The 27,638-nt window shown below is 46.6% G+C and overlaps 1 pseudogene; it reads right to left on the bottom strand.

The window, feature by feature from the left end:
* Positions 1-10,895: 10,895 nt before the first annotated feature.
* On the bottom strand, positions 10,896-11,115 carry LOC147679728 (heat shock factor-binding protein 1-like; annotated as a pseudogene).
* Positions 11,116-27,638: the final 16,523 nt, after the last annotated feature.

The following is a 27,638-nucleotide window of genomic DNA, read 5'->3' as shown; positions in this document are numbered from 1 at the left end:
TCACATGTTTAGCCTGTTCAATGAATGCATTCTAACAGCATCAATTCCTGACTCATGGAAAGGCTCCATCATGCACCCAATACATAAAAAGGAAGACCACAATCGACCCGAAAATTACAGGCTAACTGCCCTATTGGAAGTTGATGGCAAGGCCTTTGCCAAGGTGGCTTTATACGAGCTGGAAGATTGGCTCAAGGGAAATAAAATCATTCCAAACTATCAGACGGGTTCCAGCCAAACTCTTCTACTATGGACAACATGGTCACTCTTTCCTATCTGAGCGCAAAGGCTATGAAAGCTACCATTCCCCATTATGCCTGCTTTATAGATGTGTGAATTGTGACTCGATGGATAGATGTTGTTTCTTTGGCACTTACACTTTGTCTTCACTTTTCTTGTAAATATATCTACACACAGTTATTAATATTTGGAGCTCTCTCCCCCCATTGTCCTATATAAAATGAAGGTGTTTTGACCTAAAGAAATCCGTCAAACACTAAAAGTTTTTGATTAAAAAAGAATTTATTCCAAATTAAAATAAAGAATCATTTTTTAGATTAAATTCTTGACTGTACGAGTGGTCTTTAGAGATGAGAGATTGGTGGCTCATCTCAGAATAAGGTATAAATAGTTGAGCAGTATTGGCATTTGTTTTGTTGATCATATAGCTGGCGTAGCCTTACTGCGCTCAAGCCAAACCCTTGTTGTTGTGTACAGCTCACATTAAGACTGTGTTTTTCTTTCCCATCACATCATGCTCTGATTCTCCAAAACAGACTGATGGCCTTTGCAGGGAAGAATGGCACTTCTACAAGGGGTTTTAGTTTAGTTTAGGATCCTACATTGGATAGGCCTGCAGAGAAAAAACATTCAATCAATCAATCAATAAACCAATGGTTTATAAGCGCACTACTCACCCCTGAGGGTCTATAGGCGCTAGGGGGGGGGGGGGTGGAGGGGGGGAGGGGGTGTGCAGCTCTGGATCAGTCGAAAAGCCAGGTCTTCTGAAAATGTGCAGGGTCAGGGAGCATCTGATGTTCGCTGGGAGCTGGTTCCCGGTCTTGGCTGCGATGTAGGTGAAGGGGGATGTGGGGAATCTCTGCCAGGGGGAAGTCATCCGAGCAGAGGTTCCTCCTGGCTACGTGGAAGAAGACTCTCTTATTGAGGTATTTGGGTCCGATGTTGTGGAGGGATTTTTAGGCGTGGGTGAGAAGTTTGAAAGTAACCCTCTTTTCGGCGGGGAGCCAGTGGCTGTCTCGTAGGTATTGGGTCATGTGTTTGTGACGCGGAGTCCCGAGGACAAGTCTGGCTGTGGAGTTCTGAATGGTTTTGGAGTTTGTGTAGGATAGTTAAGTTGATTCCAGCGTGGAGGGCGTTGCCGTAGTCCAGTCTGCTGGTTATGAGTGCGTGGGTGACAGTCTTTCTGCATTCAGGGGCGATCCATTTGAAGGTCTTACGGAGGATGCGCAGGCTGTTGAAACTGGTAGACGTGACGGCGTTGTTCTGGCGGGTCATGGAGAGGGAGGAGTGGAGGATAATGCTAAGGTTTTGTGTGTGGACTGTAGGGGTGGGTGGATTCCCAAGGGCGGGGGGCCACCAGGTGTTTTCCCTGGCGGAGGTGTAGGGTCCGAGGATGAGGACCTCGGTTTTCTCGGAGTTGAGCTTCAAGCAGCAGTCCTTCATCCAGGCTGCGACGTCCTTCATTCCTTCCTGGAAGAAGAGCCTGGTCTTTTCAGGATTTTTTGTGAGCAAGAGGATGAGCTGTGTGTCATCTGCGTAGGATACTATGCTGAGTCCATGTTGTCTGACGATGGCGGCAAAGGGGGCCATGTAGATGTTGAAGAGCATGGGACTGAGCGATGTCTCTTGGGATACTCCACAGTTGACCTCTGTGGGTTTGGAGAGGAAGGGGGGGAGTCTGACCCTCTGGGTTCTGCCAGAGAGAAAGGATAGGATCCAGTTGAGGGCGGCTTCTCGAATCCCTGCGTCATGAAGTCTGGCTGCGAGTGTGCGGTGTGAGACGGCGTTAAGGGCTGCGGAGAGGTCTAGATGGATGAGGGCTGCGGTGCATCCCTGGTTGATTAGCATGTGGATGTCATCCGTGGCGGCGAACAGGGCGGTCTCGGTGCTGTGGTTGCTGTGGAATCCATACTGGGAGGCGTCTATGATGGAGTTCTCTTCGATGAAGGCATTCAGCTGGGAGTTTACGAGTCTCTCAGTGAATTTGGCTGCAAAGGGGCGGAGAGAGATGGACCAGTAGTTTTTCAGGTCCGATGGGTTGGCTGAGGGTTTCTTGAGGAGGGGTTTAACCTCCGACCACTTCCAGGCGAAGGTGTCGGATCTGAAGGAGGTGTTGATGTCCATCCTAGTTCGGGTGCAATGGGGTCGCGGCCTTGTGGAAGATGTGCTGTGGGCAAGGGTCTGTCGGGGCTCCTGAGTGCGTTTTCTTCATGGTCACGGTGATGTGTTCGATGGTAGCGGGGCTCGAGGTCATGATGGTTGGCTTGTCAGCAGAGGTGGGGAGGGGGTGGTGTCCGGCATCCGTTCGCTGAAGTTGTCATAGAGGGCCATGATGTTCAGATGGAACTAGGAGCTGAGCTTGTTGCAGGGTTCCTGGGAAGGTGAGATGTCCGTGGCTTAGCTGGGGGGGTTTGGTGAGATGCTGTATGATGTTGAACAGTTCTTTGGCGTTGGCTGAATTGGAGAGGACTTTGTTCCTGATGAAGGTCCATTTGGTGTCTCTTATGCGATGGTGGTATTCCTTCAGGGTGCTTCTGTGTTTGTTCAGTGCTTCCATGGTTTTCTGGTTTCGCCAGGTTTTCTCTAGGTGTCTGCAGGAGCGTCTGGCTTCTAATAGTTCTATGGTGAACCAAGTGGCATTTGGGGGCGTTGCTTGGAGGGGTGGCGAAGGGGTGCAAGCCTGTCGGCGCAGCAGGCGATCCAGTGGTGAAATACTTTGGCTGCGGAGTTGGTGTCAGTCATGTTGCCATACCTTTTGTCTCTAAATTCGTTCCTTAATAATAAATAGATCCTCTCATTTTGGTTCTAGAAAATATTTGGTGGAAAACACTGCCTAATGTAAACTACATCATTTTGCTATCATGTGGTCTACATTCCTATAAGCACAGAGACCAAATACAATTCACTGTAGAAGTGAAACCGAGGAAGAATTATAATATAAAATAATTACTCTGTTGTCAACGCCAGCAGGCAAGAATAAATGAAAATCCCAAAATTTCATACTTAAAACACCTTCTTATAGGAAAGAATTAATGGTGTAAGTTTAGGAATTCGTTATGAATAATAAATTCGATGATGCAAGCACAAATTATACTCTTGATGCTTTCAAAGCACTAATCATATACAAAGCAATAGCAATCACTGCCAAAATCAAATAGCTCAGTAGACTGGCTTATGACAACTTAATGAAAGAATTCCGAGAACTGGAAAGACTACATAAAAAATAGTTCAGTAAAAATAAGCAAAGGCAGTTCATAGCCGCGTATGAGCAACTAATACCTTTGTTGAGAAAAATACCTAATTAGCCCTCATGAGACTACACAAACAAATAAGAGAAATAAGTCACCGCTTACCAGGCTGAGTTGAAGAAGCTTAACCCCGTGTAGATTAGAAACAAGTGGAGTATACAATAAAAGAAGACAGGCCAAGAAATTGTGATTGGCACTTACTTCATCAATCTGCTCACATCGCAGAGCGTGAGAAAAACAACACCTATCTAACTTTTTTGGGATTGTCACTTATTTCATCAATCTATTTGGTATGTTACTGTTACATCGCAGTTTTTACAACGGAATGCTGTTACAACGCAGCTATTACAACGCTGGTTCCATTACATCGGATGCTATTACAACGCAGGATATTACATAGCAGATGCTATTACAACGCATACCATTACATCGTAAGTATTGGTAAGTATATACATTTTTTAAATTTATTTTAATATTATATAATTAATTTAATAATTATTAATTATAAATAAATATATTTATTTATGTTTTTTAATATTATAAATTAAATATATTAATTTAAGTAATTTTTATAATAAGTATGAGTATAGGAGTATATGTTTTGGGGTACTGAGGTATATGTTTTGGGGTGTTTGGTTATTTTTAGGTTTTAGGGCAGGGTTTGGGTTTTGGGGTACAGGGGTATTTTTAGGTTTTAGGGCTGGGTTTGGGTTTTGGGGTACAGGGGTATTTTTAGGTTTTAGGGCTGGGTTTGGGTTTTGGGGTACAGGGGTATTTTTAGGTTTTAGGGCTGGGTTTGGGTTTTGGGGTACAGGGGTATTTTTAGGTTTTAGGGTTGGGTTTGGGTTTTGGGGTACAGGGGTGTTTTTAGGTTTTAGGGCTGGGTTTGGGTTTTGGGGTACAGGGGTATTTTTAGGTTTTAGGGCTGGGTTTGGGTTTTGGGGTACAGGGGTATTTTTAGGTTTTAGGGCAGGGTTTGGGTTTTGGGGTACAGGGGTATTTTTAGATTTTAGGGCTGGGTTTGGGTTTTGGGGTACAGGGGTATTTTTAGGTTTTAGGGCTGGGTTTGGTTTTTGGGGTACAGGGGTGTTTTTAGGTTTTAGGGCAGGGTTTGGGTTTTGGGGTACAGGGGTGTTTTTAGGTTTCAGGGCAGGGTTTGGGTTTTGGGGTACAGGGGTGTTTTTAGGTTTTAGGGCAGGGTTTGGGTTTTGGGGTACAGGGGTGTTTTTAGGTTTTAGGGCTGGGTTTGGGTTTTGGGGTACAGGGGTATTTTAGGGTTCAGGGGTAGGTTTGTGTTTAGGGCTAATTAAATTATATTTACCATTTATAAATTAATTAAAATATATTTTTTAAATTAAATTAATTATATTATATTAATTATATTTTTTAATTAAATTAATTAAATTAAATAAATTATTTAAATTAATTACATTTAATTATATTAATTAAATAAAATTAATTACAATTTTTATTAAAATTAAATTAAATAAATAGATTTTAATTTATTAAATTAAATTAATTAGTATTTTAAAATGTATTTTAATTAAATTAATTAAATTAAATTAATTAAATTAACTTAATTACATTTTTTTAAAAAAGGTATACTTACCTATACTTACGATGTAATGCCATGCCTTGTAATAGCATCTGCTATGTAATGCCATGCGTTGTAATGGCATCCGATGTAATGGATCCTGCGTTGTAAAAATTCCGATGTAACGGAATGCGTTGTAAAAAACCGCGTTGTAGTGACACCAATCCATCTATTTACATAGCAGGGTGTGAGAAAAACAACACCTATGTAAATGTTTACAAAAACAAAATACGACTTCAGAAATTTAGACTAGCTCTAATTGATTAGTTAGAAATGGATATCTCAGTCAGAGTAAGAGTTTAGAGCTGCTAAAGTACAAAAGGGACCCAAGTATGGGTGGCCTCACTGTTCCCTTTATAAAGATAATGTCATTCATTTGTACCACGATCTCCTCTAACATTACCTGATGTGAGCATGCTCTTAATACCTAAACCATGGAAAGGCACATGTAAGCATTGATGGCGCTGACCCTTCACATTCATCATCATTGATGGTAAGGTGTTGTGTCCTACTGATTGGAGAACCTTTTCTCAGGTTCTGTTAGGACCAGTTCAGACAGGTTTAATTGAAGATCACCAGATATTTGACGCTGAGCAGAATATAGCTCACAAAAACCAAAACTGAACAGAAAATCTAATAGTTGCACAGTAAGCCTTTGATCCATAGAGTATGACCTTTATTAAAACATTGTGGTGTGTTTCAAGATTGATCCGACCGAGCTGAAACTAAAATAGTTGCTTTCCACTTGCTCAGCTTCATTGTGTCACCCACAAACACTGCATACTTGTCAAGTGCTTCTGACAAGACATAGCTGGCAGAGATTTCGTATTTGTTCTGCAAGCTAATGTCTTCTGGCATCCGATTGCAAAGGTAGAGGGAAACACAGTGGCGGCTCCTCCGCTAAGGTGGAGGAGCGTCACCCCACTGCCTTGAAGCAGTGAAAAAAGGAAAAGAAAAATGATAACATAATGTTATCCCTTTATTTTGTCCTCCTGCTGCTGCAGCTTTGCGTGACGGGGCGGGGCTGCAGAGCAGGGGGGGGGGTAGTAGGACACTCCTAAGTGCTCAATGACTGTTTGGTCGGCCTTCCCGAGCCACCTAAAACAGTCATGCGCACTTTACTTGTTCTCCATGCAGACTGCATTACAGCCTGCATGGAGAACATACCTAGGCCCCCAGTGCCTGGCTGAGTGCAAAACAACGGCGCTCAGGCCAATCACAAAGCTGCATTGCAGCATTGTAATTGGTCAAGGGAGCCTTGGGTGTGTTTTCTTGAGTTTGGAGAAGAGCAGGAGCATAGACCCGGGACCGGCATCAAGGTAAGTGTAATTGTTTTTATTTAACATTGTGTGCCTCACGCATACCCCCCTTGCACCGCACCCTTGCCCGTGCCCCCCGCCACCCACGAGCAGTGCCGGCTGCCAGTGGGGCAACAGTTTGAAAAGGGCAAAGATCATGCACATATGGGTGACAACAGAAGCACTCATATTGAGAAACAATAATAGATTACGAGAAACTGGTGTTAAATTCATGATTACAACCTAAAGAAAAGTTGATATGAGACATGTACATTTGGCAACACGTGATAGGTTTTGTGAATTGCTAGTCTTCACACAGTGCAGATAAAGCAATGTGTTGAAATTCATCTAAGATGTTCTCTGTGTTAATAAAAGAAATGCAGTCTGCTGTTCATCCGAATACAAAGAATTGATCAATAACAAAGCCTGACCATACAAGGACACAAGACAGATTTCAGGTATTGAGCGACTTTCAAAGCTTTTAATCATGAAGAACAATGTATCAGAGAGCACAACACAATCTAATTCCCTGACAAGTCCTCTACCAAACATTCTCTTCATCACAGAGAAATATACCAATGGGAAAGATCTCCTTTTAAATGGCCCAAGAACAGTGTTAAATGCCTTTGTGTCTATGTGGCATAAGTAGTTATTCAAAATTGAGTTATCTGAACCTAATAGAAATTGTTAATATCTGATCTATTGAAATTGAGAAATCCTACTAGGAAGACCAGAGACCCTAAGATGAGGGCATTGCCTCAGTAGTTATGCCCATTTCAAGCAATCCCTAATCACATGCACAAACATTTAATACAAATGACTAAATCTTCTGCTTTCATGTATCTGTCGAGAGTGAATCTCTACAAAACTCCCAAAAAAAGTTTAAGGGAAAGAGGAAATGTATCCTACTCTTGAGTATACAGCATTTAAATGCTACTCGACTGAAAATAGCCCAAAAGGATGTTGAGGAAGATATTGCCCAGCAGGCCCTCAAATCTACATAAGCAAAGATATGCATGTTATGTTATCCACTTGTGTATCTATTGAGACAAGGAGGGACCTTGCTATATCACTCACCATTTACCATAATGCATTCTAAACATGTCTTTACTGCAGTTCAACAGTAGTTTTGTGTGATGGAGGGAGGGAGGATGCCTAATGACATCGGACACGATTGAGAAGTGTATCATCAAAACCTTTGGTCATTGTCAGAACTACTTGAATGGACAGGTGGAACTAAAACTTGAATATGCCATTGGGTCCTACACCTGATTAACAAGATACCACCAACTAAAGAACAAAGCCATGTTAAGAGACCAGTCTTATGTACACTTGATAAAACAAAGTCTGAAAGCCTCTGATAGAGACAACCACACACAGTGGATGACTACTATAGGATCCTGTTCTTTGTTGCACTTCGTCCACTTTTTGCCTGGTATTAGACTTTTCACTAAGGTCGGCTGGGTTCTTGATAACTAGGTCCCAGTGTTCTTTTCCTAAAAACTGTATATTGTTTTCCCCAATTAGCAAAACCTTTAGCACCTTCTCTAAGTCCCTAGTAAATGGTACCCTGGTACCTAGGGCCTGAGGTACTAATGAGGGTCCATAAGGACTTCCACCAGAATTGTGCCACCCTAAGAGATGCCTCACCAAGCACAGACTGCCATTGCAGGATGCATGTATTGGTGCTGACAAAAATGAAAACAGGACATGTTACACATGCCTGTGTGCTATGTCCCTAACACTGAGTGTAATACTTGTAAGTCACCACTACAGCAGGCCTGACAGTCATACGGCAGGGTGCTTAATATTACATGTGAGATGATAGGGGAAGGGCAATGCCCTGAGCAATTTGGTGCCTAAGCCCCCATGATGTGCTGGAAGAGCTGTCTGTAAAGCAAAACCAAAGAGGATGATGGACCAAGTGTTGAAAATTGCAAGCACTCACCCCCAGTCAACTGATCTGGGTTTAATACATCATCATTCTTTAGCTCACTCCACCAACCCAGTTCAGACATGGCCATATGCAAATCAGTCTGCCTCATGGGAACAGTCCAGCCCGAACTGCCAAGCCATGTCTTCCCTGGACCGGAAACAAGCAGTCCGGGGAAGATGGAGTGAGCTAAAGAATGATGATGGAATAAACCCAGATCAGTTGACCGGGATGATGGACCGAGTGTTGAACATTGCAAGCACTCACCCCCAGTCAACTGATGTTTCCACACATAGAACTGGGGACACTAGTATATTCATACTGAGCTCCGTCATTTCTAATGCAGTTGGTACTCGCTGCCCCCGCACTGTTTCATTATAATGAAGTTCTTAATTGGGTGGCAGGCACTCTGCACATTGGGGCGGTGGGGGTTGTGTAACTCACCTAGCAGGGATGCAGGGAGGGGGGAGTTCAGGGGTATTTGTTGAATTGTTGTTTTTCTATTTTGGATGCTCATGATCACACTATTCCAAACTGAGCGCATACGTAGACCAGGGTCAACGAGAATAGCAACAGGGTTACAAAACACACTCGGGCATGCCTGACATGTTAAAGGGAGCAGCCAAGATCTGCATATGGTCATAGAACGTGAACGGTCTAGGTAACAAGATCAAGGGTGCACTGGTCCTTCAATACCCCATGCCCCGGACGTGGTGCTGCTTCAAGAGACACACCAGAAAGGTAGCCAATACAGAGATCTAGATCATTTCGGCTATAGGCTGGCGGCCCACTCGGGTTACTCCGGAGGTGGTAGAGGGGTATGAATTCTAGTGCACAGCTCCCTGGCCCGAAAAGTAACACAGTTGTGCATGATGACACAGTTAGCGGGGTGGACCTGGTGGGCCGCTGGGAAGGCAGATCACTGACATTTTGTTCCGTGTATGTACCACCCAGGTTACACTAAGTCATACTCCCGAAACTAAGCACCCGATTGCTAGGGCTTCCTATGAGAATGCTCCTGTTGGGGCTGGTTGCCAATGTATTAATTGATCAGGAGTTGGATAGAAAGAGCACGGCAGGGGATTAGTGTACATATGGAGGGCCCATAACCCACAATCAAAACAATTCACATACTAATCGGCCTGCCATGGATCATTTTCGAGAATAGACTACATGCTTACGCAACGAAACCAAATGGGAAATTTTAGAAGTCCAATACACTTGGCTAAGTGTATCTCGGACCATTCCTCCACATGTGTCACTTACATGGGACCAGAGGGCAATAAAACATGTTTCCCCAGGATTGACATCTGGCACTTCTGCGACCCTAAGCTGAAGGAAAAGCTCAAGGAGGGAGTAGAAATGTATTTTAAAGAAAATGAAGGGGCTGGGCATTCTTACTTGATACTTTGGGAAGCATTTAAATCAGTTTTGAGAGGGCAGGCACAGGCGCTGGTCGGAGGGATAAAGAAGACGCCTCTCAAATTTGTGCCTTAGAACAAGAAATAACGAAAATGGAACAGGAGGTGATAGAGGGTGGAAGCTCAGTTCTTCAGCACAGACTAGCCCTGCGACAGCATGAGCTGTTCACTTTGACTGAAAATGCAGCACGGGCACATGCACTAGCTACGCAACGTAATATCTACGATATGGGTGACAAAGCCTCAAAGCTATTAGCTTGGCTTGACAAATGGGACAGAGAAAGATCATGGGTCACCGAAATCAGGGATGGGGGAGGCATTATCCACACAACAAATTCCCAAATCGAAGCAGCATTTGCGTCCAACTGTGAAACTTTATATGCCCCGCGAGTACGAGATCAGAACAGGACTGCGTGGAATTCTTAGCTAATTTTTCACTCCCGACGCTCACAGACAAAATGTACGAAACTCTTGAGGCTGACCTGACCCTGGAAGAGAAGGCCGAGGCATTAGGGGCCTTAAGATTTGGGAACGTAGTGGGTCCTAATGGCCTCCCTGTTGAGCTATTCAAAGGTATGGCCTCTAAAATCACTCAGCCATTGCTAGACATGTTTGAGGAGGCTGGGGATCGGGGCATATTGCTGATAGATCAACGTATGGCCACTATTGTGGTATTGCATAAATCAGGAAAACCACCAGAGACTTGTAGCTCATACAGGCCAATCTCCTGGGTAAAGTTTGATGCTAAGACAAAAGCCTTAGCAAATTCCAGTTTATCTTGTAGCCCGATATAGAAGGGAAGTATGTAATAAGGGACGGAAAGGAAGGAGAGAGAGGCTAAGATTTGTGAGCATTAATAGGATGTCATCTGCATACAATAAAATCTTCAAGGTGCTGGCTGAAGTGGGTCAGCCGAATATAGAGGCGTTTTGATATATTGCCATTATTTAATAAATCAACATCTTGAAACGCAGGTGCATGCTAATCACGAGAAATAAAAGTTAACACATCCAGGATACCTGTAAATGTAATATACAATAAACTTTAAAAATGCAGCTCTATAACAAGTAGATATGTAAAAAAAAAAATTCACACCATTTGTCAATTTTGAGAAAACTTTCACGATTCATGCTCCTTTGTATAAAACCTTACAAAATCCACTCAGACAACTTTTGCATCAGGCTTTGTAAGTTCGTCTTCCTCTTCAACTCCTGCTTCAGTCATGAGGTCTGCAATGTTCTTTTCCAAGTCATCAATACGCCCGCTCATGTCATCAATTCTGCCAATTATCTGATCTGACATGGTTTGAAATTTGTCTTTCATTTGTTGAAGCAGCATCCGCCGTCAGGTCGTGGATGCTTTTGTTATGGGTTTCAGCCATGTCTCGGGTCGCTGTTGCTTTGAAGGGTGCGCTGCTTAGGTGAGGCTGCTCGGAGGAACGGACCAGGAACAGAAACACTCCACGGCGTTTTGATATATGGCTGCTGATAAGGGGTCCAATGTGAGCAGAAACAGTAGAGGGAATAAAGGGCATCCCTGACGGGTGCCCCTTGAATAGGGAAGGTTTTTGATAAAAAAAAGCCTCTGAAATAGACCTAAGCCGCCTTGGTCACATAATGCCATTTAACCTTGGAAATAAAATCATCGCCCAGTCCAAACCTCTCGAGTGTATTGAAGAGGTAGGGTCACTCAATCCGGTCAAAGATCTTTTCAGCATCAAAATAAAGGGCAAGGGCCTCTTACGGCAAGTCTTTGGCATACCAGAGAAGATATCCTAGGGTATGCAGGTGATTACAGAACCTGCATCCTGGTATGGAGTCTACGTGGCTCTGATGGAGGAGAGCAGGAATAGCACATTTGAGACCAGAGGCCAGAAAAGCAGGCCAAATCTTGATATCCACATTTAAAGGGAATATCGGACTGTAGCTACTGCAGAGGAGGGGTTCCTTTCCAGGAATGGGGAGGACAGCAATTAGCACCTTGTTGGATTTAAGCAAGAGGCCACTCACCTCTTCCACCTTTTGTGCACATCATACAGGCAATCCAGTATTTCTGCCTTCACCCATCTATAAAATTGCTGTGGAAAGCTAACCTTGCCAAGGGCCTTGTTGGAGGGGAGACTAAAAATGTCCTGAATGATCTTTTCACTGATGATTTACCCTTCTAACAGAGCCCTTCCATCGACATTAAGACATGGCAGTTGGAGGGCAACAGATAAATGGTCTTACATTTCCATGTCCCCACTGGCTTTTTAACTTTACAGGGATTAATAATACGTCGCAAATTCTGAGACAATTTCCGGGGGAATTTGGAGCACACATCCCAAAGCACTATGTATAGCAGGGATCGACGTAGCCACATTTCGCTATTCCAGTTGAGCAGCTAAATGTCTGCTGGCTTTTTCTTTCTGTTCATAGTGTTATGTGCTCAGTCTATACAGAATGTTTTCCACCTTGGATGTGTATAAGTTTTTGAGCTCTGCTTTTGTGGTTTCTAACTGTTGCCTGATGGTATCCACGGGGTGTCGCATGTATGCTTGTGATTATGAATGAATGTCTGCCTCAAGTCGGGTCTATTGGTCCCTCTGGTGTTTATTGTTAATCGCTACACTGCACATGATCTGACTACGAATAGTGGTTTGCATGGATGAAATCGATCCCCGGGTTTTCCTCAAGATTCGTGAAGACATAGGATTTAAAGAGCTTCTTTTCCTTGGGCATTTTATACTGCTAGATGTTAAGACACCAATGTTTCTGAATCAGTCTTGTCAGACCACCATCGTGGACAAAGCAGATTGGTGCATGGTCAGAAAGGGATCCTTCCCAGATGTCACAGTTCACCACCAAAGGTGTGGACTGGTGGGAAGTTCGGAAAAGTCCAGCCCGCATTGAGTCCGATGTTCCGGAGATATGTACTAGAAGTCTTTATTAGATGAAGTAGGCACCAAATGTCAAAGAAACCCTGGTCATCCATGACTTCTCGGAGAATCGCCCTGTCCCTGTTATTAGACACATCAACCAGACCAGTACTGTCCAGAATGGGTGTAGCACATCTCTTGCAAGAAGACAATATCAGCCCACTTAGAGGCAAGGTAGGAGAGGATTATCTCCTCTTCACAGTGTGTCAAGCCATTACCATTCAAGTATACAATCTTTTTTTTTTTTAATTTTTGGAAACCTTTATTGTGCAACAAAAGCTTACAGGTACTGGCCCACAACCATGCAGGCCGGCCGCGAAATCAAGTAATAGCACATAAGGCAAAATCAAAACAGCTCAGCAGTCCCTGAGACGAGGGCAGCAATTATACGATGCATTACATACTGGAGATAAGGTGGGACCACTGAATACAGGATAAGTGAGGTTAATTTTTAAAGTTATAGGTAAGAAGGATCAGACGCAGTCACTTCATCGAGAACACATGGCGGGCAATGATCCCAGCGAGTCAGCAACAAGCCAGGCAACAATTAGAGGAGCATCAGAAGAACTTGAGGATGAGAGCAAACAGTACAATACATACTGGTCAGTACCCACCGCAGGAACGTGGAAAATCTTGACTGACAGTAGTTGAGAGACCAACAGCCGAAACAATAAGCAGCGCTACACATAACCACCAAACTGACCCAAAGAAAAAGGAAAAAGTGAGAAGAGTCAAGAGAGAAAGGAGAAAAAATAAGGCCCATAGAACCAAGACGAAACAAAAGACCCACACCTGAACCCCCCACCCAGCACGCATGCAGAGGCTACGGCCTAACCCCCCCCTAGCAGTGTGCCTGTCGCCCAAAACCCGAGTCCCGAAATATAGACACAGAGAAGAGAAAAAGGAAAGGAAAAAAGAAAGAAAGGGAAGGGAGAAAAAGGAACTAAAAATTAATGGGAGAGGAGACATGTAATCAAAAGGATCTGCTCCCACCACCCACCTGTGCACAATTTAAACCCACGAGAAGAGAAAGTCGCTACAAAGTCAAATACAGGAACATGATGAGGAAGCGATCATACTTGTACAATCGAAAGTACGCCATTTATCCATGCACGAAGTAGTAGTCCGCCAACGTAAAGTGCCTCAACCCTGTCCCTGCCTGTCCAGGGCCAGAGACACGGAGTGCACATTGAACCAGAAGCGGACGGGCCAGGAGAGAAAAGCAAGACCTCCAGGCCACAACACACGGCACCAGTCATGATGGCCTCGGATCGGGCCAGCAAGAAGAAGCAACAGTAGCAGCAGGTGCCACGAGCAACGCCCCGTTGACCAAGAAGGGGCACTCGCTCCACTAGGACAAACATCAGATCCCGGCACAGCAGGACAAGGCGAACAATCACCGGGAGTCACGGCAAGGCAGGCCCGGACGGACCCCGGCAGGAGTCCCTCCGTCATTTCCACTCCTTGGAAGTGCTCTCGACAAAGTAGAGCAACGGGCACCCAGACCTCCAGACAAGCGACAGCCGTACTCTCATCAACCTCCGGGAAGGTCCGTGCAGCACAGTTCAGCGGTTGGTCCGCACACGTGGGGAGCGGCTCAGTGAGCACGTCAAGAAAGACACCATCCGGCCTGGTGGAATTCAACATCATGGACTCACGCCAGGAACTCAAGGCAGCGAGGACGTCGCCGATCGTAGGATCACCCCTACAGTATTCAGCAAACGTGCCGTGCGACAGGCCAGTGTCCCCGTCGACAACGGGTCTAAGATATAGGTCGCTGGCCACCATCTTGTCAGCACGGCGGGGCCACTGTACACTCCAGCCCCGATCCAGCTGCCAGCGGGGTCCAGTGAGAGCCAGCCGGGGGGTCAACCGCACCAGCGATGCGGGAAGGCGGGCCACCAAGACATTGGAGGTAGTCGGCGCCTCTGACTCATGGGCGCCGACCACCGAGTCCGGGCGGAGGGTTTCAAAATGGCCGGCCGGGAGACAAAGGGGAGAGGCGTCTCCCATGTGGTCAACCCCCGTCCGTGGGATGCGGCACCCCGCCACCAGGTCCCACCAGGCCCCGGGACCATCCAGCCGGGCCCGGTCAGTCGTCACCGGTCCATCCGCACAGTGGCCTCTTCGGTCGACCCCACTCCTCCACCAGGGGCCGGCGCAGGAACTTCGTTCCAGTCGGGGAGCCGCAGGCAGGTCCGGGCCCATCCGCCTCGCGGGCTCCGAAGCAAACAAGGGCACAGCTCAGGAACCGCAGCACCCAGGAGCATCCGGAGCAGATGGTAAGAATCAGCAATATATCATGTTTCCATATTGCCACGAATACGTCTTCTCGGGGCAGGATGAGGCACAGGATTAGTAAAACAGGCGAGAAGGTCGACGGAGCCGAGCTACAACGCGGCCATCACGGTCGCGAGCTAAGCTCCTCCCCCAAGTATACAATCTTTAGAGCAGTGGCAGCCATCACAGTGAGGACTCCAAAGGGGTACTGGGGTAGTACAGGAATATGTCATGGATTGAGTGATCACCACTCTATTCTCCTTAGTTAGTAGTAGTGGTGAAAGGGCAAGCATGTGTGATGATAGACTGGGAGGGGTAAGAGGAGCTGACAGTCAAGAAATACGCTGGGCAGCATAACTTGGGGGGCACAAAAGGCAGTACTCAGGTCCTATAGAGTGGGACCAGCTAGCAGGCGCTCGCAGCAAGAAGGAGAGGGCAGCGGGAGACAAGAAAGAAAGAGGGCTGCAGGAGGGGGAGAGAGGGAAGGGGGGCTAGGCAGGGAAGGTCAAAAAGAAAGACTATGTGGGAAATTGGCCCCGTAAGTGCAGTGGATGAGCACACAGCTGTGTAGAATACAAGTTACTTGTCTTTTTTGGGGGAGTCTATTGCCTCTGGCGGGGAAATTGATAATTCGTTGTAGGGCAAGAGTGGAGAAGTGACAGAAAAAAGATGCGGGGAACGGAGGCAAAACGGAAGTCCCATATAAATGAACAGTACCAGGTGGGTGCAGTGCACATAAGCAGTTATAATCAAGAGGGCTGGCAGGGCATAAGAAGGCTTCCTTGTTGTTTGCAGGTGGGGTGGTAAGGCACATGGGACTGCATGGGACAGTGCAGGAGGGGTCACAGGCATAGTTAACCAATGCCTATACAAGAATTTCAGAACCGTTTCAACTATGTCAAATATTCCACAACACCCAAAGGAGTCAATGAAACTCTGCATCTGCCACAATCACTCAAAGTAGCACCATCTAGAGTAACTTGAAGTTCTAAAACAAAAGGAAAACAGCTGCAAATGATGGGCAAATGTGGGGGTGGGTAACAGTGTGCAACATGTCTCTACCTGCCACCTCCATGTCGAATGCCAACAACCTTCAAAATAACTTCAACGCTTTTTAAAAAAAACTTTGTCAACAACCACACTCCAATGAAAATATGCAAGTTGTGGTCAAAACCCTCAGGACCCAGGTACTCTAATGTCTCACTCAAATAAACACTCCATCAAAGGACAAGAAGAAAAGGGGAAAAAAACTGAAATCCTGATGACCTCATGATGCCAAAGTTCCTCCATACAGGATGTCATCAGTGATGTCACTGACCATGTCATGAATGATGTAATATGTGACATCAGCAGCAGTGGATTGCGGGCGCGAGAGGTATAGTGAGTACAACTAACTATAACGGGTACATTGCAGGACAGGGGACTAAGTTCCGGGAGTCCTGTAATGGCAACAGCAACCTTTTTCTACATGTTTCAGCCAGCCAATCCGACTGCTTGCTCCCACGGATCGAGTTGGCCCAGGGGGAAAAAGGCCCCTAAGACCAACCAGAACACTCAAGTTTTTTTAAGTTGTGCTTTCAGGACTCTCAGAAGAGTCCCTTGAACTCAAAAAAACACATTTTTTTTAGTTTCATTTCACAAAAACTATTGAGTGGATTTACATCAAATCATAAAAAGCACAGCCTCTGGATCAAGATCTAGTTTTGGTGTAATTCTGATCAGTTATTTTGGCCGCACGGTTGTTCAAATGTCTCCATAGAAATTGTATGGTGATTTCATCTTTTGGCAACCCTCCTTTTTCTCGGCCCCTGCTTTATGAGGCACCCAGAAACTTTCCTTAAAAAACCTAAGCAAGAATGAGCACTTTTTGGGAAGTTTCATGAAGATCTGCCAAACAGTGCCAAAGTTATTAGTAACCCTGGGTGTAGGACTGCACTACGCTCACGTAGGTTGCGCAACTACACGCTACGTGAATTGCTTGTAGCACAGTGCAAAAACGCGTAGCATAGCGGGCATTTTTTGCTTGCTTGCGGTACTCAACGTCAAGTTGGCGACCACGAGTGAGCATAATAACATCCCGGCGAGACTTTTTCCTCGTTCGCGATCAGCAACATCAAGTTGCTGATCGTGGAAAATAAACCTCCCGGAGAGATTCTCAATGCGGCGAGATCAGGTTTCTCATTGGGAGTGGCCGAGTATGCTCACGGCCGCTCGTAATGAGAACCTACCAGTCCATGTTTAGAAAGCTGCTGCTCGAGTACAAATCTACTTGAGCGGCAGAAAACAACTGCTTGCACTGTGCAAGATGCGGTTTGCAATGATTGCACAGTGCAGACAAGCATCCGGCGCTGTGTAATGAGTGCGAACAGCATTTTGCACAGTGCACTACGCAGTTCACGTAGCTTGCGTAGTGCGAAGTGCACTTTGTGTAGCTGCGCGTAGCGCTACTACGCGAACTACGCCTAGGGTTAGTTATTAGCAAACCAAAAATAAGGTATTCTCTATGGAAATGCAGACCTAACTACAACTAACCAGTGGCAGCCGAAACTATGTAGTTATAGTAAGGTCAGCTGTTCCATAAGAAAAGTGTTGACACCGTTTGGCAAATCTCCACAATACTTTCCAAAATTGTGCTACTTTTTGACTAGTTTGTGCATGGGAGTTTCAGTAGTGATCCATCAAGCAGGGGACGAGTAAAAGGGGGTCCCAAAATGCAAAATCTCCACGCATTTTCCATAGACTTCTTGAAGATGGGCCACATTGGGCGCTTTACAGATCAAAACGGGCGCTTTACAAGTCAAAATAAATGCTCATGTCTGGTATTTAGACAGCTACTAAAGACTACCTTGTTCTGATTTACTTCCCCTTAGTTTGTTCCTGGCGGTCCTAGCGCGAAGATTCCCTGTTGGGGTGATTCGGGCGCTTTACAAATAATCAAAAACTGCTGAACGGAAATACACCAAATTTGGCAGGAACCTAAATCTTGGTCCACAGATTTGGATAAATCAGTTCAGTAGTTTTTGGGAAATTAAGCTAAAATAATATTTGCATATCTAGATGGTTAGGTATGCAAGAGTCTCTAGAGACTTTTGCCGGAGCGCCAGAATAAAAATAGAGTTGTGATTGCAACGTAAATTTTTTATTCTTTTTTAATATACATGAACTGTTTTAATGAATTGGTAATTTAATAATACTATGTGAAACACAAATGTGTTTTTTATCTTGTACTGTGCTTTTATGGTTTTTTATTGTACAAAACAAATCGAATAAAGCAGATTTGAGTTTTCTTTATTTGAGTTGTGATTGGCCCAGGGAGCTTAATTTCCCTTAGGCCATCTTGCTCATACAGGAGTCAGACCTGGTGCCTAAATCCTTGAATAAGGGGATGGCGACCCTGAAGCCCCCCTACGTGAGCCTTTAAAGGCTCCAGGGAGCCCTCTCCAGGGCTGATTTTATTCGAAATGAGGAGTTGGCTGAGTGGATGTCTTCCACGAGCCTCTAAAGGCTGCGTGGAGCCCAAACTTGAGGTTGAAATTTCTGTAAATGGGGAGAGGACTAATTGGCCCCTCTCCCCCTTATTTTATGTAGAAGCCCTGTGGGATGGGGTCCCCAGGGTCTAACAAGCCTGGGTGAGGGGTCATGCAGCACACTATCACTTTCATTAAAAAAATGGCCCAGGTGGATGGTGTCCCCAGGGCCTAAGAAGGCTTGGGGAGGGTGCCAGCTGGTCCCCTTCCCCTTTTATTTAACTAAAACTGCCAAGGGGATGGGTCCCCAAGGGACTAAGAAATCTTGGGATGGGGTCATGCTGCCCATCCTTTTAACTGTAGTAGTGGTCCTGGAGATGGTGTCCATGGGGCCTGATAAGGAATGGCTCTCGTCCCGAGCCTTCAGAGGCCCCCGGTGAGCACACCTCTGAGGGCAAAAACCTTGTATATATGGGGAGAGGATGCACATCTCCCCTCCTTGAGCCATCAGAGGCCCCTGGGAGCCCACCCCTGTGGCCGAAAACATTGAATAAGAGGAGAGGGGCCATGCATTCCCCTAACAGAGCCTCTAAAGACCCTGATGAGCCCTCCTTCAGGGCTGATATTATTCAAAATGGGGAGGGGACAAGTGGCCATCCTACTCGAGCCTTTAAAGTCCTCAGGAGGCCCACCAAGATGCCAAAATGTTTGTAAATGGGGAGGGGGATCACGCTGCTCCACTGCACTGATGCGGGCAGCAAAGCAGATCAAAATATTGCTCTCACCAGGAAGAAGTAGAATTAGTAGCTGCTTCCTCTGGGGGAGCAATGCAAGCTCCTGTTTTACACAGTGGGCTGACTTGGACTGTGGTGGCCTTGGGGCTCCCTCCATAGCCATCAACAAATGTATGGTGGGTGCCCTTAGTGGGCATCAGGGCACCCACCTTTATTGATGTGGGCCTCAGGGGACATGTCCCCGGGCCAGAAAAAGGCTTGGGTATGAGGCTATGGGGCTGCATGGTCTCTCTCCCTATTTTAAATAATTTTGGCCCTTAGGGATGGGGTCCACATGGCCTAACAAGGCTTCCACAGGGTTAAAAAGGCTTGGGGAGGGGGGCCTCCGGCCCCCCTAATCTTTCTTTAAATAAGGTCCTGGGGCGGGTTTACTAGGTCCTAAGACGGATTGGGGAGCAGGCCACGTAGCACTCTCCCCTTTTATTTAAAAAATATGGCCCAAGGGGATGGGTTCCCAGAGCCTAACATAGCTCAGGGAGGGGGGGCACATGCCCCCCCTTTAATTGTAGTAGTGGCCCTGGGGATAGGGTCTCCAGAGCCTAACAAGGTTCTAGGAAGGGGGCTGTGTTCCCACCTCCCCTTAATTTAAGTATTTGCCCTGGGGGGATGGGGTCCCCAGGGACTACTAAGGAACAGAGAGGGGGCACATGGACCCCTCCCCTTTTAAAACATAAGGTCCTGTGGTCAACCCTCTGCTGCTCATTGCCAATGGCAGTGATTGCAAGAGGTTGGATTTACGTATGGTAGGAAAATATTACATTACATGTTTTAAAAACCTAGAAATTAAGTGAAAAAAAACTAAGAATAACGTAACGTTATAGTTAGCTGTAATAAAAAGATTTGTTTATGTTAAATAAATAAAAAACTTAGAGGTTCACTGAAAATAACAATGGTTAAAGTAACGGTATAGTTAGGTGAATTTGTCAGTGACAACATTAACTTTTTGAATTAAAAAAACACAGACATTTACCAGTTATAATTAGCAGCGCTAACTTTAACTTGCGCCCCATCCATGCACCGCTTATGAACTCACTTATTACTTCATTCATGACATGTTCTATGACATGACTGATGGCATCTCAAATAACTTTATAGTTGACTAGTTTCTTAGGGTTTAACTGCATTCTGTGGTTCCTATGTATGTGGTTTAAGTGTGGAATGTGTATCCCTATATTTCGAAATATCTGACTATTTCACTCACTGATCTTTTTGCTGCTTAACATTTCTATTTCTTTAATAACTGGTGCATGGGACAACAATGGTACCCAAACCACAACCTGTTACCAAGACAAGCACATTCCTATATTGAAAACATCAAAGATGCCAGACCTATGCTCACAAAGGCATGTTACCTGTATCAGACAGGATATCTCCAGTATGGATTCAGGAGATTATGTGTTTATAATTATTTTTGAAGTCCATTTGCTATTATCGTATGTTATTTTAACACTTATATGTGAGGAAGTTCTTAGATATTTCCTTTGATCACTAATAAATATTTTTTTGGCTGACATGATTTTGTTACCCAGTTATTCTCAATCTTGCTTGTCATCCCTGAGTTTAAAAAATGACATATATTGCTGATAAAGTAGTCTCCTGTTTTCTACTTCAGAGGAGCAGCAATGTTCCATCTCCTCCACCTCATCCTAAAAAAATAGAGTGCATTTTGTCTTAATGCCCCAACTATCTGAGTTACCAGTAATAGGGGTCATTGGTTACTATGGTTGGCTGAAATACTTCCTGTTACTTGTTTGGGGAAATAACATGTTTCATCCATAGATTTTGACTGCTGTCAGCAGGAGTAAGTTAGCGAAACCTGGAAACACTTAATAGCATACCTTAACAGGTGTTTTGTGGAACACATCTTCACACCCTAGCAGGTCATGATGATATTGCCTGATAACGTATGTTTATTGGTACCCAACTCAGTGACAATCAATCAATTAATCAGCGTACTTGTAAAGCGCACTACTTACCCGTCAGGGAGGGTCCGAAGGCGCTGAGGGGAGGGAGGGTGCTGTTACTGCTCGAAGAGCCAGGTCTTGAGGAGTCCTCTGAAGGCGAGTAGGTCTTGGGTCTGCAGTATGTGGGTAGGGAGTGTGTTCCAGGTCTTGGCAGCGAGGTAGGAGAAGGATCTGCCGCCGGAGGTCGTTCGTTGGATGAGGGGGACAGTGGCGAGGGCGAGGCTGGCGGAGCGGAGCTGGCGGGTGGGGGTGTGGAAGCTGAGTCTGCTGTTCAGGTAGGCTGGTCCAGCGTTGTGGAGTGCTTTGTGTGCGTGGGTGTGGAGCTAGAAGGTGATCCTCTTGTCGACGGGGAGCCAGTGTAGGTCTCTCAGGTGGGGGGTGATGTGGCTGCGGCGGGGAACATTGACGATCAGTCGGGCGGAGCCGTTTTGCATACGTTGTAGTCGTCGTAGGTGTTTGGCTGGGATTCCTGCATAGAGTGTGTTGCCGTAGTCCAGTCTGCTGCTGACGAGGGCCTGTATCACTGTTCTTCTTGTTTCGGTCGGGATCCACTTGTAGATCCTGCAGAGCATGCGGAGGGTGTTGTAGCAGGAGGAGGAGACTGCCCTGACCTGCTTAGACATGGAGAGGGTGGAGTCGAGGATGAATCCTAGGTTACGTGAATGGTCGGTGGGTGTTGGTGCTGTACCCAGTGTGGTCGGCCACCAGGAGTCATCCCAGGCTGAGGGGGTGGGTCCGAGGATGAGGAACTCCATCTTGTCAGAGTTCAGCTTCAGATGGCTGCTCCTCATCCAATCGGCGACGGCCATCATTCCCTCGTGGAAGTTGGTTTTGGCAGTGTGTGGGTCCTTGGTGAGGGAGAGGATGAGGTGGGTCTCGTCAGCGTAGGAAATGATGTTGAGGTCGTGATGGTGGGCCACTTGTACGTGGGGGGCCATGTAGATGTTGAACAGCATTGGGCTGAGGGATGAGCCCTGGGGGATGCCGCAGATGATGTCAGTGGCTTCGGATCGGAAGGGTGGGAGACGGACGCTCTGGGTTCTGCTGGAGAGGAAGGACGTGGTCCAGTCAAGAGCCTTCTAGTGGATTCCGGCTTCTAGGAGGCGTGTCTTTAGAGTGCGTCGGCAGACCGTGTGGAAGGTGGTTGACAGGTCCAGGAGGATGAGGGCTGATGTTTTGCCGCTGTCTAGTTGGCGCCTGATGTCATCTGTGGCGGCGATGAGGGCCATCTCAATGCTGTGGTTTTGTCTGAATCCGGACTGGGACGGGTCCAAGATGTTGTCTTCGAGGTGGCGGTCCAGTTGCATTTTGATGATTTTCTCGATGACCTTTGCCGGGAACGGGAACAGGGAGATGTGCCGGAAGTTCTTGAGGTCCTTGGGGTCCGCTTTGGGATTCTTGGAGAAGGCTTTGATTTCGGCGTGCTTCCAGCTTTCCGGGAATGTTGCTGTTTCGAAGGAGATGTTGATGACCTTCGGTAGTTGGGGTGCGATGGCTGCGTCTGCTTTGTTGAATACGTGCTGTGGGCACGGGTCAGATGGAGACCCTGAGTGGATGGAGTTCATGACCTTGCGTGTCTCGTCGTCGATGACGTTGGACCAGGCGGTCAGGCGGTTGGTGCTGGTGGTGTTCACAGGGGAGATGGAGTCTGGCGTAGTCGGGGCCGTTGTGGTGTTAAAGCTGTTGTGGATGTCAGCGATCTTGGGACGGAAGAAGATGACTAGTGAATCGCACAGTTCTTGTAAGGGCGGGATGTCGTTGGGGTTGGCGCTGGGGTTGGAGAATTTCTTTACGATGCTGAAGAGCTCTTTGCTGTTGTGTGCATTGTTATCCAAGCGGTCTTTGAAGGAGGATCTCTTGGCTAATCTGATGAGATGGTGTCTGCGGGTGGCGTTCTTGTGGGCTGCGTGGTTGTCCGGTGTGCGTTCGTGGAGCCATGTCTTCTCCAGTTTCCGGCATGCGCGTTTAGAGATCTGGAGCTTGTCGGTGAACCAGGTGGCTCTCTTGTTGGCGTGGCTTTTGGAGGGTTTCTTGAGTGGGGCGAGGGTGTTGGCGCAGTCTTCGATCCACTGTCTGAGGTTTCGGGCCGGGGCCTCGGGGTTGGTGGGGTCGGTAGGTGGGTTCTTGGCGAGGGTGGTGATCAGCGGGTCTTCGGTGACTTTGGTCCAGCAGAGGCGAGGCAACTGTTGGGTGTGGCGGTGCATGGTTGGTTTCTTGAAGGTGAAATGGATGCAGCAGTGATGGATCCAGTGGAGTTCGGTGGTGTGGTCGAAGACAATGTGGGAGCCTGTGGAGAAGACGGGATCCAGCGTGTGGCCGGCGGCGTGGGTGGGTGCAGTGACGAGTTCTCTGAGGCCCAGGTTGGCGAGATTGTCGATCAGGGTGGTGGAGTTGGTGTCGTTGTTGTTCTCGAGGTGGAAGTCGTGGGTGCTGGCAAGGTCGGCTGAACTGAGCCTGGGGTACAGGGGGTCGGTAGATGAATGTTCCTCTGAGGGTGGTGTTGGGGTCGGTGTGGATCCGGAAGTGGAGGTGTTCGGTGGTGTTGAGGGTGTCATCTGCGTGGGTGGACCTTGAGGGTGGACTTGTAGACGATGGCTATTCCTCCTCCGATTCCGTTGGCATGATCCCTGCAGGTGGTCTTGTAGCTGTGCGGGATGGCTATGGCGATGTCTGGTGCCGAGGAGTTGTTCCTCCAGGTCTCGGTCAGGAAGGCTATGTCTGGGGCGGAGGTGTCGAGCAGATCCCAGAGCTCGACAAGATGTTTGCGTGCGGAGCACGTATTGAGGAGTTGGTTGGGTCCAGTCCTTGGAGGTTTGGTGGTTCTTTGGCAGGTGAAGCTGCAGGTGTGGCAGGAGAAGGGTCTGTGGGTCCATTTCGGGGCGGCCTGGAAGCAGGTGTGGTTTCGGCTGGCATTGAGTGCGTGGAGGGTGCTGGCGTCGTAGTGGATTCTGGTGTTGTTTTTTTTTTTTTTTTTTTTTTTTTTAGTGTCCTCATATTTGCCACCAGATAGAATGACTCCAGATGGAAACTCTCAATTCTGCAAACACAAAAACCTTACTGTGCGCCCTGGAATATTTGGTTATATGTATGGCCTTCGAGAAGTCTCCCAGAGGTGGGTTTTCTACTAGTCCAACTCCCCTTTTCGATGTTCCTGTACCTTGTCCTGGGGAGGACCAGACCGCAAACCCCTGGCTTAATCATTGGACGTTTAGTGTCTAACTGTCTGACCATTTAAGCAACGGTGCCCAGATCTTTTCCGCCTCCTCTCCACCACATTGGAGATCTGTTTTACTGATAGCCATGATGTTCTTTAAACAGTCTGCAAACCTAGGAGGGGTTGGGGATTTCCATTCTTTGCATATCTCTCTTCTGGCGATGACAATCACATAAAATATAAACTGAGTGGTATTATTTGTCAAATCATATTCTTCTAACAGGCCCATAAGGATCAATCTAGGGCTACCTGTAATTGTTCTAACCAGTACCTCCCCCAAGAAGGTGCAGACCGATAACCAGTAGTTTTTAATCTCGCTACATTCTACAAAAATATGTATATCATCTGCCTCTTCATGTTTACATCTGGGGCATACATGTAGTGTTCCAGATATTTTTGAGAGCTTGGAGGGGGTCCAATATACCCTGTGTGCCTTAAAGAGATGGTTTCGTCTAAGATTAGCGTGTTTTATTGTTTTTTGAGAAATTGCAAAGGAATCTAACCAAACCTCCAATTGTTTCTCCGGATCTACTCCTATTATGTCTCCCCAGAGTTTCGAAATCTCTGCCTCTTGACTATCATTTGCCCTAATTAGTGCATTATACCACGCTGAGACCTCACCCTTCCAACCTACTTGTCTGTTTGCTAGGTCTAAAAAGTCACAGCCTTCAATTTCTGACATTCTGGTGTTGTGGCGTTCGTGTGGTCCAGGGGTTCTGGCCCTGGGCCTGGTCCAGGCGCGGATGGGCACCCACTGTGCGCTTCCACTGCGCGGCTGCTTCTCGGCCTGCATATGAGGTGGCTTGGGAGGGAGGAGCAGCTGGGAGGTTGGAGCGGGGAGGCGAATGGGTGTGCAGGGGGGGCGCGCCGCAGGAATGCAGCGGCGGGAAAGGGTCAGATCTGGAGCGGCGGGGGGAACTGGTGCACAGGGCAGGGGGAGGGAAAAACCTAGTCAACAAGTAGGCAGCAAGGAGGCAGGAAACAGGCAGTCAGGTGACGAGCAGCGGTGTGGGGACGGCCTGCCTGCAAGCAGGGTCAAAGGTCACAAAAAAGCACAGAAAGGTTATAAAAACGAGGGGGGAAACGAGTAGCACAGAGGCACGAAGGTCACAAGAAAGGGCAGAAAAGGTCACAAAAAACGGGGAAACGAGTGGCACAGAGGCAGAAAGGTCACAAGAAAGGGCAGAAAGGTCACAAAAAACGGGGGGAAATGAGTGGCACAGAGGCAGAAAAGTCACAAGAAGGGGCAGAAAAGGTCACAAAAAACGGGGAAACGAGTGGCACAGAGGCACAAAGGTCCCAAGAAATGGCATAAAGGTCACAAAAAACGGGGGAAAACGAGTGGTACAGAGGGCACAAAGGGGAGTAGAGGCAAGAAAAACGAGTACAATCAGGGAAGCAGAGCGCAAGAAAAAAGAGTGCAATCAGGAGAGCAGAAGGCAAGAAAAACGGGTACAATCAGGGGAGCAGAGGCAAGAAAAACTAGTGCAATCAGGGGAGCGGAAGGCAAGAAAAATGAGTGCAATCAGGGGAGCAGAAGGCAAGAAAAACTAGCGCAAATCAGGGGAGAAGAAGGCAAGAAAAACGGGTACAATCAGGGGAGCAGAAGGGACGAAAAACGAGTGCAATCAGGGGAGCAGAAGGCACGAAAAGGCAAGAAAAAAGAGTGCAATCAGGCGAGCAGAAGGCAAGAGAACGGACACAGATAAGAATGCAGGCACAGGGGGGAGACAGGCAACATCGGTCACAGACACCAGAAGACAGTATGGGCAGTACTGGGAAGACAGACTGACAGCGAAAGTGATACAAACCTAAGGCCTACCACTGGCCACCAGGAATGAGGCGCAGGTGGTAGCCTGCGGGTGGAGGAGGGCCTCAACTTCTACAGCAGCGGCAGCTGGTGCAGGGTCAGGACACACAGGCGGAGCTGTGTGGTGGGGGAGCGACCTACCAGCAAGGTAGGTCGCTCCCCACCACACAGGTGACACCCATTTTATTGTTCTTTGATGGATGAAAGGCTGAATGGATAGGATTCAAACAGGGTGGATGCATTTCTCCACTTTTAACAGAAATGCTGAACTCTCCACAATGCTTTGTGGCTAGTGCGTTAACCTCACAGTGTACAGAGGTGCATGAGTAATAGTAAATTGAAGGTTTTCCCATAGGAAAATTTGGAATGACCTGAGGCTCCCTCTGCCTGAAGCAGGGGGGTGGGGGCAGCATTTTTTATAAGATTGCAGAAATTATAAATGTAATGTATACCTATAACTTTGCAATTTCTAATGTTTCTTTAGTTTAAGGTTTTTTATATAGAAAGAATAAATAAAGTTATAGTAATTTCAAAGTGGTGCGTAGCAGTACATTATAAATTTAAGGTATAACAATAACTTTAGAATTTCTATTGTTTGTGTAGTGTAAGTTTGATTTGTACAGAAACAATAAATTACATTTTGCTAACTATAACTAAGTTTACCCTTTGTTATTTTTACATTCAATTTGATAGGTTTTTACATTTTTTTAAATTATTTTCTAACATATTATAAAGTAAATCCATCATTGCTTTAATTTTACACACTGGATTGGAAAGAGTATAGTGGCATACAGTAGAGTGCTGTAGAATAGAGTGGCGTAGAGTAGAGTAGTGTAGAGTTGCATAGAGTGAAGTTGGGTAGAGTGAAGTAGGTTACAGTAGAGTGGTGTAGAGTGGAATGCCGTAGAGTGGAATGGCATAGAGCAGAGTGATTTAAAGTGAAGTGGCGTGGAGTAAAGTTGCGTAGAGTGCAATGGTGCAGAGTGGAGTGGTGTGGAATGGTGTAGATTGGAGAGGCAAAGACTGGAGTGGCATAAATTGAACTGGCATAGAGTGGAGTGGTATAGAGTGCAGTGGTGTAGAGTGGAGTGGTGTACACTGGAGTGGTGTACAGTGGAGTAGTGTGGAGTGCTGTTGCGTAAAGTGTTGTGACATACAGTGTCATGGCGTAGTGTGGAGTGGTGTAGAGTGGAGTGGAGTGGCATATAGTGGTGTGGTGTAGTGTGGAGAGGCCTAGAGTGGATTAGCATTGAGTGGAGTGGCCTAGATTTGAATGGTGGAGTGGCATAGAGAATAATGATATTGAGTTCAGTGGCGTAGAGTGGAGTGGTGTGGAGTGGCATAGATTGGAGTACGGAGCAGTGGAGTGATGTAGAGAGGAATAGAATGGTGTAGAGTGGAGTAGTGTACAGTGGAGGGGTGGAGTGTAGAGTGGAAGGGTGTAAAGTGGAAGGGCAT

The sequence above is a fragment of the Lissotriton vulgaris genome, chromosome 11 (genome assembly GCF_964263255.1).
Source record: "Lissotriton vulgaris chromosome 11, aLisVul1.2, whole genome shotgun sequence".
NCBI classification, from domain to species: domain Eukaryota; kingdom Metazoa; phylum Chordata; class Amphibia; order Caudata; family Salamandridae; genus Lissotriton; species Lissotriton vulgaris.
The sequence above is the reverse complement of the archived record's forward strand: the minus strand, read 5'-3'. Positions and strand labels throughout refer to the sequence as shown.